This window comes from Aricia agestis, chromosome 15, assembly GCF_905147365.1.
Source record: "Aricia agestis chromosome 15, ilAriAges1.1, whole genome shotgun sequence".
Lineage (NCBI taxonomy): Eukaryota > Metazoa > Arthropoda > Insecta > Lepidoptera > Lycaenidae > Aricia > Aricia agestis.
Window position 1 is genome coordinate 4,388,293 of NC_056420.1, and position 6,089 is coordinate 4,394,381.

A 6,089-nucleotide genomic window follows, 5' to 3' on the forward strand; every position below is an offset into this window, starting at 1 on the left:
AAGGAGCGCATTGCAATGCTCGACTCTGTAACGTTACATTACAAGCGAATGCTCCCGGTGTGGGAGCACCTTTACAAATTATTATTAAGTAACAAAGGATATTAATTACCTAATAAAAGAACCAATTTAAAGATAACATCTTTGCACTTTTATCATATTATGATTGTAGATATAAATATATTATGTACTGATATGATATATATACATATTTCATAAATTATAGCAATGACTATGTTTGTGCACTTAGTAGCAAATTTATTAAAAGCTATAATTGTAGCACGCTAAAATTATGTTCCATATGCAGCCTGAAGACACACAGACGGACAGACATCGAAGTCTTAGTAATAGGGTCCCGTTTTTACCCTTTGGGTACGGAACCCTACAAACTCAAGGTCTATAATTGTAGCTAGTATTCGTAAAACGGAGTGTGTAATATCTGTTTAACGTACATGCAGCTGTGCTATTAAGGCTGGCCTCACACAGCCGGAATTTCATAATCAGAAATTTATATTATTAATTCAGAAAGACCGGAATACCATACAATATCAGTAAGCTCCACACACATTCTGATTTTCTCAGATTATGAACTTCATAGATCGATCTGTAAGAATATGAATTTGCGATTATGAAATTCCGGCTGTGTGAGGCCAGCCTACTACTCTATAATATAGAGTACACATATACATATTATGTAGGTATGTGTGTATGTAATAAACAAAATCTTTATAGTTTATACAATTCATAATCCTAATTCCTAAAAAATTGGTAATTTTGGTACGCGACAAAATTATGTAAATGAAACAATCAAAGAATATGGACGACCCTAACTAGTTATTGTAATCCTAAAGAATAAATCCTGCATACTTTACATAATAATTATAATATTACATAGGATAAATGTAGGTACCTAAGGTTTAAGTATGGGTGGATGTTTGTTAGTTGTTACTATTTAACACAAAAACGCAATAAACAGTTGAATTACATCTTACAAAAAACTATCACCGGCAGGTAGTTTAGGGAATAAAACACCCGCAATTTATTTTGCGTTGGTATAGTAAGTACAGTTTTCATAGCCCCTCCGCCGTCCATAAACAAAATGCAATATGGCGCATCTGTCCACGTCAACGTGGGTGGTCGCCCGCGATGACGTCCATCATGATGATTATGATTAAAATGACAATATCTTAAAAAAATTGGGGATAATAGAAAGTTCGTACAGCACTCACAACCGGCAGTCAAGACGATTAAGTCCAGGCAGCCCAGGATTTATAAATACACTAGCTTTCTGCCCGCGGTCCGTCCGCATGGATATCGGTTATATCGCGCTTCAAAATGAAACGTTTCATTTTGAAGCGCGTTATATAACGTTTTCGTGAGGGATACTCACACACCACGTACTGGCGCCGTTGTAGTACATACTATGTATCAGAGATGTATGTGAAAAATGATTTTCCCTGTTTTCCTGCTTTTCTCTTGAAGTTTGTCTGATTTTTTTTCTACAGCTCAGACCTACAGACCTGAGCCCGAGACCTTTCCAACGAATGCAAAACCGTGGAAATCGGTTCGGGCATTCTGGAGTTATAGCGTCAGGAAGGAAACCCCGACTTATTTTTATATATTAGACTAACTGTATCGGCAAACGTTGTTTTGCCGTATAAAGTATTTCGCCCGTATTATTTTATTGAAGTGACTAAATAAGTATAGCACCATGGCAACGTCCATCGCTATCCCGTCGCACAAACAATGGTCGCTGTCAGTCTCGAGTTGTAATAATTTAGTATTATTTATTCAACAAATGTAAGTGCATTTGTTCAATATAAAAAGTACCCAGTAGCCGATTCTCAGACCCACTGAATATGCATATAAAATTTGGTTAAAATCAGTAAAGCCGTTTCGGAGGAGTACGCTACATTGTGACACAAGAATTTTATATATTAGATAAGAGATAGATCGTATTATATATTATTATTAATATTAGCATGGTTACTTAATTAATATATATATATATATATATATATATATATATATATATATATATATATATATATATATATATATATACAAGGTGTAACAAAAACAAGTGATAATACTTTAGGGTGTGTATGTGTTCCTTGTAGAGAGTTCACTGTGAAAGTAGCAGCGCTGAAAGACCAAATTTCTTTTTCACTTTTGTATGGGGAAACTCGTGACGTTCGGGCGCTTGCCCATACAAAAGTGAAAAAATTTTTTGGTCTTTCAGCGCTGCTACTTTCACAGTGAACTCTCTATAAGGAACACATACACACCCTAAAGTATTATTACTTGTTTTTGTTACACCCTGTATATATAAATGGATCTTTAATTGTGTTAGTAACGCTATAACTCGATAACGGCTGAACCGATTTGGTTAATTTTAGTCTTAAAATAATCCTTGAAGTCCAGGGAAGGTTTTAAAGTGACACGAAGTTCATCGGGACAGCAAGTAAACACATAAATCTGGCACTGAGTCCAGGCAATAGACCTGAAGCAAGATTGCGCAGGCGTTTAACCGCTTTGGGCAAATAAGAGTACATACCTGAAGATGAATCGGCGAGGCATACCAAGTACCAACCATTAGCACATAGTTGGCAAAGTGCAAGTACCATCGAGGAAATTGATTCCTAGGCAGTTGACAGGCCAACGTCATTTGGTCGGGTCATGTCAATTTAGGGCATTTCTCCGGATTTGGATTATTTAGTTGATTCCCTGGTACATTTTTATTTTTGCATATTTTTTAAAATCAATAATCGCATATTATTCTTAATAGAATTATAAAAATAATTATCTATTTGGGCCCTTTTTCACTTCACAATTTTAGAAGATATTTTGATTAAAACTTTTCTAACCTAGGGAATCAACAAAGCTAATAGAAAAAAGCTTTTTCAGCTAAATAAACATGTTCAATTTAAATATAAACATGTATAAAATTGTCTACAAACTAAACTTGTTCGTTAAAACCAAATACAATGAATGGAAAATGAATTTATTTGAAATATTTTTACTTTAAGAAATTTTTTTTTATGTATTTTACTTATTGTTGTCATTTATTTGCATCAGTATATGAAGATAATTTAATTTATTTTAATAAATTATAAACAGATATGTACCAATTATATAAATAAATGTAAAATATTTTGATTCCCTACTTAAAATACCCAGGGAATCATCAAAATGTATGTAGAGGGAATCAATAAAAAGTTAGTTTTTCCTGAGGAGTACAAAAACTGTGCATGTAGGTTAAACAATAAATAGTCTAACTAAAAACCATACCCATTATCGTCGTTTACATCGTGTCTAAGCATGCTTAACTTTGGAAATGACATTGTAATTAGCAAATAGGGAATCAATTGTGTAAGGAACCAAGGTTGAGGGAATCAGATATTTTCCTTTGTAACTCGGAAACGGAGCAACGAATTGTGTGACCTCCTTCCATGATGTTTAGAGGGCTACTGAACCTCCCGCCCTGCGCACCCTCAACCACGTGCTTATAACTAGGGAGGTACGAGCCTCCAAGTGAAGCGTATAGGGAATCACTATGTGAGCCAGGGCAAACCTTAAAATGACTTTTTCTATTTATATAACGATATATACGTTTATATACAATTGTTTTATAAATATTTTGTTTATACTCTTACGATTTATTTACTTTGAAATTAGAATTTCAGCGTATTTGTGGGATTTTTTTGGGAATTTATAGTGAATTCTGGGGACAGGACACGTCCAGGGAATCAATTTTTCGACCTTTAAATTAATTTTAATTATATTTACAATTAAGTTTTTCTACAGAACCTAAGTGGCCCAGTTAGATCACACCTTATATTACTATAAAAAATACAAAGGTCTACATTTGTAACTCTGCGGGTAGTTTATACGTCCGGACAACTAAATTTTGCGGTTTGGAGAATCAGCCTTTAATGTTAATTGTGATCTTTCGGCTGGGTTTGACGTATCGCGACCAAACTACGTAGGTCTCACATCTGCCTAGGAATCAACTTCCCTAATAATACATTGGAAATCGTGGGAGGCCTTTGTTCAGCCATAAAGGCTCATAAAAATATTGCAGTAGCCATAGCTTTTCTTTTTAATGTGCAAGTGGCCCACCGCACTTTTTCATTGCTGTAACTTCTGTGTCGCCAGGATCAACAGTGGTCCAACCACGAAGACCCTTTGATCTCAGGCACGGGCGTATATATAGCTTTGATAAGGGGGGAGTCCCTAACGTAAAAAGGCGGCCAAGTGCGAGTTGGACTCGCCTATGAAGGGTTCCGCAGCAGCAAAAAGGTAACGTGTTTAGGAAATAAAAAAAAAATACATGTATCTCGCCGATTAAATCGGTGCGGTACATAATATACTGTCGATTGGACAAGTAACATGATTGGATAGTAAAGGGGGGGGGGGGGGGGGTCCGGACCCCCAGGACCCCCCTTATTTTATTTTTATTTATTTATTTAATTCAGGCATCTTGGCCCTTATATACGCTTCTTATATACGCCCATGATCTCAGGGGTGCCGGAGACAAGCTAACTGTTCAATGTTCATGTTAATTGAGTAGTAGCAGTAGACATAGCTATAAAAGATCTATTTATTTTTATTTCGACGCGACGCATCAAGGGCCCTTCCACACGACGTTTTTTACGCTCATTTGTATCGATACAAACGCAAGTTGAACGCTCAGCAAACGGAAGGAAGCCGACGTTTAGTCTGCCAAAACCTGAAATCCTGAAAACATGTCATTGGCTTTCTTTTCCTACAATGTCGATTCTATGGTATTGTAAGTTAAAGCTGTTGGTTTTCCAAAATAATAAAAAAAGGAAATAATAAAAAAAACGATGAAAGCGCGCAGAAGACGGGCGCATCAGAAACGCGCGTCGTCAGTGCGCAAAAAATACGTCGTGTGGAAAGGCCCTAAAGCAAAGCTACTGAACTACCGTACAACAAACATGACTTGTTATCACAAAACGCAATTATGATCATTTCACAATAACTCGTGTTATCTGCTTTCTTTTGTTTTAGCCGCAGCGGAACTCGCCAATCAGATAATGCAGTGTTTACCCCTCTAAACCAAATCCAAAATAAAGAGATTATTATCAATAGAGATCCTTACTTTAGGGTGTGTTTGTGTCTCTCGTATAGAGTTGACTGTGAAAGTAGCATCACTGAAAGAGCAAGTTTTTTAACTTTTTAACCGACTTTCAAAAAGGAGGAGGTTAGGAGTTATTACAATTAATAATATTATGTGTTAAAAATTTGTAAAGCTTGTAAAGCTAGGCACATTATTTCATTATTTCCGCGGGAAAAAAAATAAGTATTTTTATTGTGGTTTAATGATAAAATTTACAGAGTCATATTATATGAATGAAATTGTTAAAACAGATGCAGGGGCACCTGATTTTTTAGGGATTTTTAGAGGACTCTTTTATTTTTGTTACTGATAGTATTTAAATATTATACTTTATTAGTAATATGTGTGATCATGCAAAATCGTAAATTGTTACCAATAATATTTAATCCAATATATATAGTTTTTTGTTTTGTGGTTAGTCCTACTAATATTATAAAGGCGAGAGTTTGTTTGGATGTATGGATGTTTGTTACTCTTTTACGCAAAAGCTACTGAACGGATTTTAATGAAACTTTACAATAATATAGGGCATACATCAGAATAACACATAGGCTACAATTTTAACCGACTTACAAAATGTTCTATGTTCAACGATTATTCCGCCGTTTGTTATTAACCGATTTTCAAAATTTTTCTTTTGGTACATAGGGTATCATCCTAATTTGGTATTATATTCACAAAAGTGGTGATCTGATGAAGGATCCATAAGAAATCGATGGAACTCCTCAAAATTTATAGGGAAAGATGTGGTGACTTCGGTTTCGTGAGAAGTATTCTAAGCATATGCTACCAACAAGTAAGATTTTGCACCGAGGTATACGAGGTATATCATCATCATCATCACTACCATATTATACCATGCATCGTCCCATGATTATGGGCCTATTATGAGCCTGTTATTGGTACTTTTCATAGTCTTTTAGATCGAGACTCGAGTTTGTCAAGCGAT